Here is a 13,425-nt window from a genome sequence, read left to right as displayed (position 1 = left end):
GGGGGGGGTGGTTTCCTGGAGCTGTGCTATTCCTAACAGTTGGATCAGATAGCTTCTTGGGAAGATCAGTTCAAGCTCAGTATTTGGGGAGAATTTAGCACTAGGATTCTTAAATCTATAGAAGTCTGAGGATATAGGACCTTTCAAACTGTCAGGTTACTTTTTTCTCTTTTTAAAAATTGAGTGCATTCTCAGTCTTAGATGCGGGTGGTAAAGCTGATTTAATGAGTTTCACATTTTATCAGGTTTTAAGGTGAAGTATGACTTACAAGTGATGGAACTGCAAATGTTTTGAGTATCCTGAATTTTCACCAATTTCTGTCAAACGTCAGATGCCTCAGTTTGGGTTCTTTTTACGGGGTTGGGACAGTGTGTCTCAAATCAGCCTAATGTATCAGAATGTAGATCCGTGTACTTTAAAGCCAGGGGCTGTCAGGGTTTATGTAATCAATTTATTAATTTATGATCTTGTTACATTGCTTCCCAAATTTATAAAATAATTCCCTTAAGGAAATCTGTCTTCAGCGTCTGCTTAAATATTTCTTTTGGAATTGGATTCCTGAGGAGGAATGTACTGTACAAGTGGTGATTTAAGCATACCAATTAGACAAGTTTCCTTTTAAAAAAATACGTATTGATTCTTTTATCCAACTATCTTATTGTCCCCCTTAGGAAAACATGACATTCCCATTTTACAGAACTAGAAATGAGAGAAATTACATGACATTCCCAAGGTCACACATTAAAGCAGTGTAGTAGCTGAAAAATTAAGTGTATGGTGCTAACTTCTTTTACCTCTTCAAGGTTTTCCAGGCAGGGAACTTTGAATGTCACCTTTCTATTTTTTTAAATCTGCACAATCAGTTTTTCTTGTTTTATTTTATGCACAGAAATGGCTCTCACCCTATTAATATTTTACTATTTAGAGTAAATTTTTCAGTATTGTTGCAGTAAGATCAGTTAGTTTAAAACATACAGGAACCCAGAAGTTATCCTAATTTTTATTTTTCTAGAACAGAAATATAAATTGGGACTTTATGTTCAAATTTAATCCCATAATCCTCAAATAAAGGCTTTTATATGTCCTTATTAAAATTGAAGGGCTTTCATGGTATTTTTACTGGTCACAGGAAATAATGTTCATCTAAACCTTACTATGGGTGTTTCTGTCATATAGAAAGTGAAACTAAGTGGGATAAAAGTTACTTATTTTTGGAGATGATTGAACAGCCATGGTTCTAAGCATTGGTATAAATGAGGCATGATGTCTTCCCTACAGCAGCTTGTCTGAGCCTAAGAGCTCACTCAGTACGCTGCCCAAGAAGAAAAGGGCACAAGTGAGCTTTCCACATGGCCAGAATTTTAGGAATTAAAAACATAGATGAGGAACGCTAAAGACCTATTTTAACTGCATGTGTGCTGTTTGCTTAACAGCCAGAAGATAGAATTTTTAGCCAAATGCTTTTATAATAAAATATAATTTAGGTACTTCTCAGTGTATGTGTGTGCAGGTAAATTCTTAGAGCAACGTCGGTGGAAAAGTTACTTGAGTAGATTCTAGCAGTTTTGAAGATAAACTTAACCTATGATCATTTATTCATGATGCCTTTGTGTGTCTATTTTCAGGGCCCTGGGTTCAAGGGTAGCAATAGAAAAATGAATAAAAACCAGTGACTGCCTTTAGGAGCTTACAGGCTATTGGGGGCACTGAAGTAAACAGTAACAGTAGGATCCAGCGAATGCTGTGGTGAGGCATAGGCAAAACCCTGCAGAAACACAAAGATGGGGGCAGGGAACAAGCTGACTTGGGAATGCTTTACAGAGGAGGTGACATTGAATGGGTCTTAAAGTACATGTAGAGTTCCCAGGCAGAGAAAAGGGGAAAGTGCTCAGAGGGTTCAGGGAGGATGAGAAGACAAGGTTAAGTGGTGGAGGAAGAACTGAGATCCAAGTGGATGGAAGGGAGATGAGGAGGTAAAGACAGTGCAGCTGTTTTTTTGTTTTTGTTTTTTTTTTTTTTAAGAATATGAAAAGGAAGGAAGAGGAATGGGGCAGGAGATTGGGCATGGAGAGGGAAGTGTTTTGGTATTTTGTTTTTGTTTGCAAAGAGCTGGTGTAAAGTCTCTCAGACTTACTAGCCTCACGAGAGCACTGGACATGTGTTTTCTGCTCTGGATTATCTGGAACTACATTATTCACACTGGATGGTTTCCTCATCTATTTTTCTGTAAGTCTGCTTTGGGTCGAGGCCTTATATCCTATGGGAAACCATTTCTTGCCTATGGTAGGGGAGGAGCCTGTCTAAAGAGGATTCCTGCTGTACCTTCCCTGAACGTTTATTTCTCTGCTGCTTCCAGAGCCTCCTGAGATTCTGCTTTGGCACCTCCAGCATTTGGCTTCTGCTCAGGTAGGCTCTTCCATAACAAATCAGGCCTGGCCTCTTTCTCTCTCCTTACTTGTTGTATTGTACCCTCCAAAGTGCTGCTATGTGGCTATTCAGCAGTTACTTCAAAGTCTGTTACAGACCACAGATCACAAGTCTGTGATGTTTTAAGTTTGCAGTGTCTTCAGGTTCAAAGCAGGATTGGGTCTGTCTGTCTGTCTACATACATATCCCCTCAACTACATATTGGCCTGGAAATGTAGGTTATGAAATCTGTGCTCCAGAAGTGTGGGTTACAGGTCATTTAAATGGTCAGATCATAGCCCCACTGGGCCTCAGTTGCTCATTTGTTGATATGCAGTTATTTTTCTCAAACTTAAAAGTCTGTCAGCTCCTCGAAGGCAGAGACCACTTCTTTGATTTCAACATCCCCAGACCAGTGTAATGCCTCATGCGTAGTTAGGATACCCAAGTGGTGTCTGGATGAAGAAACTTCAAAAATCTGAACTTAATTTTGTTGATTTTATCAGCCTATTAATAGAAACTGTACCCATTTTAATACAGCTGGGCTAAATTTAAATTGTTTTTCAATCATAGAGTTTTGGAACTAGAAGCAAATCTTTCACTTGATCCTAGCATGTAGTAGATGCTCAGGAAATGTTTGTTCCTGTCCTGTGTATTTCTGGTCTGAGTGAATGGCACCACTTGCTACCACTGTCCATTAGAATCATTCTGGATTTCCCTCTTTGCTTTGCCCCCCCATGCATTGAGTTCTGAGATTCTACTTCCTAAACATGTTTCCTCCATTAATCCTCATCATCACTGCCCACATACTGGCTGCCTTCATTTTTAGGTCATTAAGTGATCATTTACCTGGAGACATTTTCAGTTGTCTCTTTATCTGTCCCCCAGCTCTAGTCTTGCCCTAACAGGTTGGTCTTCACTTTGCTACCAGAGTGGTTTGTGTAACTGTCATCTCTGATTGCCATTCCCCTGCTCAGGATTCTTCTTTGGCTTCTTTTTTTTTAAAGATTTTATTTATTTATTTATTTGAGAGAGAGAGCACATACACATGAGTTGGGGGTGGGGAGGGAGGCAAATGAAGAGGGAGAGGCAGACTCCCCACTGAGCAGGGAGCCCCACGCAATGCAGGGCTCGCGCTCCATCCCAGGACCTTGGGATCATGACCTGACCTGAAGGCAGACGCTTAATTGACTGAGCCACTCAGGTACCCCCTTCTTAGTGGCAGCTTTCATTTGTTCATTTAATAATATGTATCTATATATTTTGGGTAGATGCTTTACTCAGTCGGCCCTAGGTTACAGAGTGGAATAAAATGGACATGGGCCTTACACAGACTGAACTTATCATTTAGTTGAGTGGGGACACAGATTATTACTCATGTAACTATATAACTGCAGTTGTGATAATGGCTCTGCTGGGAAAGGAATGGCGCTGTGAGAGGGCATGGGAGCTGGTGTGCAGGGGTGTGGGGAGGGGAAGGACATATTCAGGAGGGTGACCTTTCAGCTGGGCCCTGAAGCCCTCTGGTAAGGGCTTGTCAGACCCAAGGAACTGCAGCTGATTTGCTTGGAATACAAGACCCTTGGGGTATCTGGCCCCTGCCTACCTGTCTGATCTCATCTCCTATGCTCTATATGTATTATTGTCCCAGTCACACTAAGCTCTCTCAGGTCTCTTTTCTGAAAAGCCTCTTCCCCATCATTGCCAATTTCAATTCGTAGCTCAAATAAGAAAATGAATTTCTCTGAGATGCCTCCTATGAACTCCCCAATGTAGGTTTTGGGGAAAGAACACCTCTTATAGCATATCTGTCCCTATAAGAGATTATAGACTTTGTGGCAGGGATCTTCCTAGTATGTCTAGTAGAGGCATTTAGGGGCAGCTTGATGGGCCTATTAGGGGATATCAGTGTAAGGTGGGAAACTAAGTATATACCCCCCTCAAATATCAGACTGTCCTGGGAGGAAGGCCAGTTCTGAAAAGTTGGGGGGAAAATGGTGGATGATATTGAGCCTACTCGCATCTTGCTGATATATATTATCCCACTTAGCCTTCATAATAACTGTCTAAGGTGGTGATTATCTTTGTTTTATAGATTAGGATGTGCCTATTTGTAGAAGTTGAGTCACTTGCTGGGCTCCAGGTTCTGTGGTACTCTTCCTACTGCGCTATGATGCTGCGGCTCATGTTTGCTGAATAAATGAATTTTGATCATTTGAAAGTGCACTTCTATGGTGAGGATAATAAGAAAGGTTGACCCTGTGGTAGTTTGAAATGCTGAATCTTAGGATGCTCTCCCAGCTCCTCTCCGATGTTCCCTCCCCCTCTGTATACACACCTCTTAGGCCATTATATTGTCCGTATATTGCGTAGCTAGGGGAAAATGTTCGAATAATAAATTGAACTGGATTTAATACATATTCATCCATGTTGGCTTTTCTTTATTAGAGAAATTACATTTTAGATAATGTAAGTTTTACTTTTATAGTATAACTTACTTAAAGTTCATTTCAGACTTAGGTCGGGATACTAACAAGTATTCGTGGAGAGAGTATGAAACTAGAACGTACTGTATTTATGGATCTCTTTTTAAAAAAGTCATAATATTCTAGCCTTTTAGTTAGCAGTGGACAAAAGCAGAGCAATTGAATTTAAAAATAATGTTTAGCTTCCTGTTTTAGTTCATTTTCTACAGGTGAAACAGTTCTCTCTTTATTGGCATAAAGTATTATGAGGGCTACTGAAGAAATTTGGAATGAGAATATTCATATAGTGTCAGTTCCAGGGCTTGATTTTGTCCTTTGCGCTCCTATTTCATATGTATTTGCTAATCCTCTTGTGAAGGAAAATGCTTTTTCGGAAACAAATGGAGAGAATGTAATTTGCAAAGTATATTAAAACTGCAGTGTGGGAAAGGATACAATTTTTAAGCAGAAAATAGAACCTCCCTAAATTTATCTGAATTACTTGCTTGGTGTTGGCTGTTCTGTGCCACTGGCTGTTCTTGCCATCACACAATTGTATGTAAGCTCTAAGGTGAAGTTATTTTTAAGGTGCCGTTCCATTTTTACGTGATCAGTAAATATCTCAGTCTGTCTTTTGACTAGTTATTTGCCTGTAACTTTCTTTCTTAAAAAGCAGTTTCAAAAAACCTTTAATGGAATTGTTTGTTAATAATGTTTATTAAGTGGTGCTAGGGAACTTCCTCCATTTAATTGATTGCTGGACTAGGTAACTAGCATAGTATATCAGCATTGGAAGAACACAAGAATTGTCAAAATTGATTTATTTTAGTGCTATTTCCCTGGGAACTAGAAGGGCCTAGGTAAACGGGAGGCATTGTATTGTTGCACGAAAAAATGGAGGGCCCAGGAATCGGTGGGACCTGGAGTCCAGCCCAGGCAGCTCTTAGCTAGGTGTAGGACTGGGGCAAAGGAAGTCCTTATCCTCTTTGGCCCTGCTTTCTCATCTGTGAAATGGGTATGATATTTCCATTATATTGCTGGTTGTGTGGAATAAGTGATGAATCAAATGTAGAGTTCAGTACTGACATAGATTGCCAGTTATTACATTGTTTACCCTTTTTGAGACCTGCATTAAAACAAAACTGGAATTCTAAAATGAACAGTTGTGGCAGTGTAAGACATTTTTAAAAAAATTTCAAGTGAGACAGTCAGTTGTGGTTTTGCTGTAGGACTGGACTCATTTCTATATACACCTATTTAGGTTTGTAGTAGGTTTTTAGGAAAGTTGTATGGGTGATAGATCTAATCTAAGTCAAAACAAAAATTGGTGTTTTATGGAACTTTAAAGTGGACAGCGAACTTTTAAAATTGGTTTAAATTCTCTAATTACCTTATTTCTATGTTGCTTTCATGTTAGTACCTAAAGAGTTTTCCTCTTCTGTTTAGACCTCTTAGCAGCTCTGTGATTAGAAGCTGCTTCTGTGCATTTTTAACTCTTTAATGACACTTTAATTAAACTTAAGTATAATTCAAAGATAGATAAGTGATGAATTGAGTATGGCAAGTTTTCCATTAGTTCTGAGAAAGTAAGAGTCCATTATAGTTGCCTAGATGGTAAGCCATTGGGTGTTTTTCAGGATTAGCCTTCTTAACCCTGCTAACTTATCTCACATCTACCCCAAATCATAACTTCACCCAAACTGATGGTTTCCTTTCTGAAGCCAGCCAGCCATGTGCATGCTCTGCTGCCCCTGTTTCCCCCACTTTCAGGAATGGTGTTCCACTGCTCCCTCTTGAAGGGTAAGCTCTGGTCTATGGGCTGCCCTGTCCTTGGGGATCCTGCCTTCTTAGTGTCCTCTACTCTTCCTTTGGCACACCTCACCCAGGCTAACCTGTGTAGTTATTTATCTTTTTACGTGTAGATAGCTTATTTGTAAGGTTATAATGGACAGAGACTGTGTTGTATTCTACACAGTTAGGGCTCAAATATTTGCTAATGAGAATAGACTTTGTGTTCCTCTTCCTTCCTCAGCCTGAAGGAATTGCATACCTTGTCCCTCAGGGAAGCAAAATATTTCCTTGAATATGTCTTGTTTATTAAGATGACATAAGTAGGTTTTAGACAATATATTTTTAGGGAAATTCGTCTTTTCATAGATCTCAGTGGAAAAGGAAACTGAAAATTATGTACAAAAAGTCAAAATTTTAATAAACTATCTTTTTTAGATTATAAAAGCAGCACACATTCATTGCCAAAAATTTGAAAAGAAGAGAAAAGCATAAAGAGAAAAAAATTCTATAATCTTACCAACTTAACATTTAGGTATTTTTAAAATATATATGCAGACAAATTATATGCTTTTAAAAAAAAATTGAGATCGTGCCATGAAATTTGGTATGTGAATTTTTTTAACTTAACATTTTATTGTGAGAATTTCCCCATGAGATTAAAAAGCTTCAAAATATGACTGTATAGTGTTAATGTTAGGTGTACTTTGATTTAATTGTTTTCTTATTGCAGACCTTTAGATTATTTCTAATTTTTTGAATATGTAAATATCACTGAATTGTTGACTATAAAAATTTTTAACATCTTTATTTCTTTAAGACATAATCTAGTAGTGAGATTATTAAATCAAAGATAGTAATTATTTTTTTTTTAATTTTTTTTTAGATTTTATTTATTTATTTGACAGAGAGAGGGAACACAAGCAGGGGCAGTGGGAGAGGGAGAAGCAGACTTCCCGCTGAGCAGGGAGCCCGATGTGGGGCTCGATCCCAGGACCCTGGGATCATGACCTGAGTCGAAGGCAGACGCTTAACGACTGAGCCACCCAGGCGCCACCAAAGATAGTAATTATTTTAAGGCTCTTAATATATGTATTGCCACATTGCTTTTCAGAAATTTCAGAAATAAAATAATTTGCAGTCTTAATATAAGAGAATCTCAAATGAGTTAGTCTTTTAAGTCAAAGTCAGTGTAATGTTAGGTACCAGTATTTTTGTTTATGGGTTAGTTTATTTTTTTCTGTTCCAGTATTCTTTTTTGACCATTTTTTAATGACCATTTTCATCACAATATCAGCAGGGAAAGAAAAAGATGACAGAGAGTGAAAATGCGTTTTGATAGGATTAATAAAAGTTTGGAAGAAGATTTAGATGATTAAGTTTTTAAATTCTCCAAACTTCCAACTTATATTGTCTTCCTAGCAACAAGGAGTAATTGCAGTTAGTTTTATGTATTTTGGAGTAACTTCTACATACCAGCTTTTGCTTAAGTAATTATTTATTATGTGATCGCTTTATACCAGGGCTGTCACCAAAACTGGTGACACACTTAGCATTTTCCATCGTTTTAGCAAGAGGCAGATTCTGTTTAGGAATTCAAACTTATTATCTGCACTGCTAGTCCAGGTTTTGTGGCTTGGATGTTAACCCCTTTTGCTTTACAAATAGTACTACTCTACATCAGTTAATAAATCGCCTGACTCCTGGATACATTAAAATTCTGTGATAGATCCTGGAACATGGCTTGTTTCACTTAGAGAAAATAAAGATGACGTAAACCAATGCTTCATGAGATCGATCTGCACTGGTGACCCAGTCCCTGCCTGGAGAGCCGAGCAGTCCTTTCAGCCTGCCAATCCTGGTCACCTCAGTTGCCCCCAGTCTATTAAAATTGACCGCTTGGAAGAAAACTTATAGAACATACTTCAGGAGGCAGTTACCTTCCCTTGGAAAATATTTTCCTAGACATTTGGAGGTACAGTTTTACCTCTTCGGACATTTCTCATAATAAATAATTTAATCTTTTAATTTGTAGTTCCCATCTTGAGTCCACGCAGTGAGTGCAGCCTGATAACCACATAATCTCCATGATAACCACATGGTAATATTCAGCCCATCCAGTGAAAAACTCTGGATCCTTCCATAACTTAGGACCTCTTGACCTATTTGTGGTTTCTTCATCTTTGATTTATGGCTTATATTGGTAACTCCCAGGGGAAGGAGTGCTGTTCTAGAAATGTGGAATATTGTTTATTTTGGATAGAGGGAAGAGCAGTGGCAACTGCATGTAGGATTGTGTTCATTTTGCTTGACCAGGAGGTTGTTGATACTCTCAGAGGATTTAGTCTCCTGTCTTCCTGTCAGCCTATGGGTATATTTGAAATTTTAGCAGTAAGATTGGGGTGGTAGAATTCATTGGGAGAGCGTTCCTTTACTTCCATTAGTTTTTCTATAAACATGCAGTTTAGTCTAGTATTTTCCATGAGTAAAAATTACAGTTTTCATTTTTGGTATTTGTAAAAGATACCAGATAATTTCCGTATGTAGGAAACTTAAACGTAGTTTTAGTGTGGTTTTGCAAAAACTCATTTTTCAGTTATATGTATTAGAGGGAGAGCATTGGCACAGATATTTTTTTTTAAAGCACTTAATTGGGGGGAAGTTTTTGCATATTTAAATATTGGTGGTCTGATTTTAGGAAATTTATAATATTCTCAATAAAATGTAGAGAAACACATGGCCCTTTTTGTTCCACTCCTCTACTTTCTCATGCCAGTGGATTGGCCATGCAGAGCTACCTTTGTTTGGTGTGCTATTTTTTCCTCCCCTAGAGGTGTGAGTAGGGGACATTTGTTTGATATATAGACCACACTGCAGTGGTGATGATGTCAGTGAAAGTCTAAGTGAATTTTGACAAGAATAACAGGGTGATTTCCAAATTGACAGTAGATTTAATCGAGGCTGGTCTACAACTGTTTTCAGCAGCTTGCAAAATGTGTGTAGGGCCACCCACACTTCCTTCCTCTTCTCCAGCCACACCCACACACTTCAGTTTGCTTCTCTCTTTAGTTGGGAGAACATCAGTATATTCTTGCAACATATACTGGTGGTGGTTTCTCAAACATGAATTTCCATATTATAAACACTTTTGACTAGTTGGCCTATTTCATTTAGGTTCAGCCCAGTTATATGCATGTGTGAACATATACTAAATAAGATTGCTTTAGAATAGCCTAATTTAGTGGTTTTGCTGTTTTTAAAGATGGCATCTTTGTTATGTGTCATTAAAAATACCGATTTACAAGAACTCAGTGCGTAAGAAAATGTTCATTATATAAAAAGGAGGAAAAAGTCATCTCAAACTTCATATACAGTATCTTAGCTTTGTAAAGAAATACAGGTATGGGGTGCCTGGGTGGCTTAGTCGTTAAGCGTCTGCTTTCGGCTGAGGTCATGATCCCAGCCAGGGTCCTGGGATCAAGCCCCGTATCGGGCTCCCTGCTCCCCAGGAAGCCTGCTTCTCCCTCTGCTGCTCCCCCTGCTTGTGTTCCCTCTCTCACTGTGTCTCTCTGTCAAATAAATCAATAAAATCTTAAAAAAAAAAACCCAGAAACGTAGGTATAAAGGGTATATACTAATAGCTAAAGAGAGGACATCTTAGATGAAATTACGGGTGATTCCCCACCCCACCCCCTCGTATTGTGCTTTCCTGCATTTTCCAAATTTTCTAAAGTGAATTTGTATCAACTTTTTTTGTAGAGAAAACACTTTTAAAGTGTTTGTAAACCTCTTTTCCTTCTCTCTGTGACTGTGTCTGTCTATATTCCATTTTATAAAAAAATTTATGTCTGGGCATATATGTAGAAAATAATTGGGAAGGCTGTGTACCAAACTGTTAACAGAGATTGTCACAGAGGGTAGAATAATGGATGATTTGTAAAAAAAAAAAAAAAATTCTTTTTACCAGTTTATGTGTTCTAATTGTTTATTTTCTTATATTGGACAGGTATTTCATAACTTCATAATAGAAGCAAAATACTAAAATAAAGGAAAGTGATATGTCAAGTGAAAAACAGGCTACAAGATATAAAGTTACGTATAGAATGATCACTCCTTTGTAAAACAAAATAAGGAAGAAGCTGTATATAAGTATTTACAGAAAGATCGCTAAAATATTGATAGTGCTTACCTTCAGGGGTAGGACTGTGGGATGCCTTTTTATTCTTTCTACTTCCTAGTATGTATTTTCCAGATTTTCTGTAAGAATATATTACTTTTAGGGGGAAAAAATGTAAAGGAGCATTTAATTCTTTTTGAAAAGGTAGATTTGAAAGAAAGTCATGTTGGTATCATTTTAAAAACAAATACTTAGATTTTGTGGGATGTTTTATTGAAAAATCATCAGACTTTCATGCCCAACTAGAGCTACTATTTTCTTTATATTATAGTCGTACATCAGTCATTTTCAATTTAATACATTTTAGGAAACTGAACAGCTCAGTGAATTCATTCTCTTGAAGTAGGGTGGAAGAATTTCTACTTGGATGAGGGAGAATACCATCATTTTAACAATGATGGTGGTGGTAGCTAGTGTTTCTTGCTTACTCTGTGCCAGGCTTCATTCTAAACACTTTTCCTATACTAACTCATTCAGTTCTCACCACAACCTATGAAGTTGTACTCTTACTATTAATATTTTCTAATGAGGAAACTGATCATAGAGAGAGGTCGGGTTTTGCTGAGGTCCTGTGGCCAGTGGTAGGTGAGGTCAGATTCAGATACAGTCGCTGGCGCTCAGACCCAGTGCTGAGCCACGCTGCCTGCCTTGCCTAGGGACTGGCTGGTGGAAAGAGAAGCAAGCAAGGGTAATGTCAGGAGCTACCATATCCCACTTGGAGCTGAAGGAGCAGGTAGCATTCCAGGGTTCACATGTCTCTGGAGGTGGGCCTGTGCCCATGACCTTGCTGGCGCTATTTATGAGCTTCATGATTACCTGGATGCTTACCTTTAGTGTGTTGTGTAAATTGCTTTGGCCTAGTGTGAATGTTTAGGCCTTTCAGTATTTGTGGGATATTTTAGTGTTATGGAAAGGACTGTAAGGCCACCTCAGCCAAGGACTCTTACCATGCTACAGACTTTGATGTCAGTGATCCGTTCACATTCTCTGTGTTCATAGTGATAGTTTCTTTTTTACTATCGAATGGAAAGCCTCTGGTATGAAGGTGTTTTATGTGTTCCCAGATGCTGGCATGGTAATTGATTTCTGCTGGCCTGCTAGAAGATCATGTGTTCTAAAGGGTGCCCTCCCTGGCTGTGGGAGTGAGTGTTTCATGAGCCGTCAAGGGTTCCTGCAGGCAAGCTGGGCTTGGAAACCAGGCTGGGCAGGATTGGAGCTGCCCACCGCTGCTGGTTGGGCAAGTCAAGCCTCATTGTGCCTAGCTTGCATGCTCTTGGTGATGATCCATGAAATGTGGATTTGGTGCCTCTTACAACCCAGGAAGCATTTAGAAAATGGCGAGTTCATGATTATTATTTCCTCCTCCTCCTAGCGGAAAAATCTGTCTGACCGGGCTACCTGGGAACAGTCTGTGTGTATCTGTTACTGTTAAATTCCTGTTCACTCAAGATCCTCTGAATGGGTTTTAATTCACATAGGGCATGGGAGAGGAGACTGGGTCACTAAGGACAAATTTGCCATTTTTATATGTTTGTCTGGATATTTTGACTTTAAGCAAAGTTAAATAGAACTAAACTAAAATTTCCTCCTGTATTTTCTTTTAGGAAAAAGAAGCTGCTAACGAAACCGTGGTAACAAGGATTATTCAGTATGCGGTTTGCTGGGTATGTGCTGGAGCCATTACAGAGTCACCTGCACTTTATATAAGCCACATCTTCACATTTGGCATTGATGTTCAGAATGACTTTTGGTCACTGGAAGATCCTCAGAGATCAAAAAACAATTTAGTTATTTCCTATGCTAACACAAAATGCACTTGATGGTAGGATTGCACAGTGGGCTAGTACTTAAAAAGATGTTCACTAACAAGGTTATTTTTCCTTCCAACCTTCAGTTAATCATAATGTCCTGTTTTTAGGTATATAATTATAGTTCTGTAGACCCTGGAAAGGGATATGTGTACAAAACAAAGGACAAAAAGAGTAAATTTCTTGATAGTTAAAGTGATTATTATTTCACTCCAGGGTAGTCTCATTGTGAAGAGACCTTATTAGATTCTTTCCCATGAACTCACTAGTAGATTAAAAACTGTTTTCATTGTATCTTTTTGCTGGTACTGTTCTGGGAATAGAAACCTCAAAGTGTTAGTTGTGATTGTTTCTGGGTGTCGGAGACCCTAAAAAAAGACTTTCCTTCCTCATCTGTCTACACATTTGTTACTTTCGTAATAAGGCAAATTAAAACTGGGAAAACCTAATTAATTTAATTAAAATTTAATTAAATTCAGATTTATTTCTAAAATCGGGTTTATATGCCACTTTATAAGAATATATCTAAACTAAAGTGATAGATGAAAAAAACAAATAGGGGCACCTGGGTGGCTCAGTCATTAAGTGTCTGCCTTCGGCTCAGGTTGTGATCCCGGGGTCCTGGGATTGAGCCCCGCATCGGGCTTCCTGCTCAGCGGGAAGCCTGCTTCTCTCTCTCTCTCTCTCCCTCTGTCAAATAAATAAAATCTTTTAAAAAAACAAACAAACAACAAAAGCCACAAATATTGTATAACTTGGGGGTGGCCTGAAATTGTTTTG

The 13,425-nt window shown here is 38.5% G+C and overlaps 1 protein-coding gene across 5 annotated transcripts in view; it reads left to right on the top strand.

Annotated features, from left to right (window-relative positions):
* SNRK (SNF related kinase) overlaps window positions 1-13,425 on the top strand; it is a 57,258-nt gene that overhangs the window by 773 nt on the left and 43,060 nt on the right. For 2 of the 5 annotated variants that reach the window (XM_034991242.1, XM_034991260.1), the window contains exon 2: window positions 12,442-12,501. The gene's annotated coding sequence lies outside the window, so the exon portion shown is untranslated. Of the gene's footprint in view, window positions 1-697; window positions 2,228-2,357; window positions 2,408-10,666; window positions 12,502-13,425 lie in introns of those variants that run through there. The other 3 variants (XM_034991250.1, XM_034991266.1, XM_034991235.1) reach the window with 3 other exon arrangements.

The sequence above is a fragment of the Mirounga leonina genome, unplaced genomic scaffold (assembly GCF_011800145.1).
Source record: "Mirounga leonina isolate KUSES-001 unplaced genomic scaffold, KU_Mleo_1.0 Mir_115, whole genome shotgun sequence".
Classification (NCBI taxonomy): Eukaryota; Metazoa; Chordata; class Mammalia; order Carnivora; family Phocidae; genus Mirounga; species Mirounga leonina.
The sequence above is the reverse complement of the archived record's forward strand: the minus strand, read 5'-3'. Positions and strand labels throughout refer to the sequence as shown.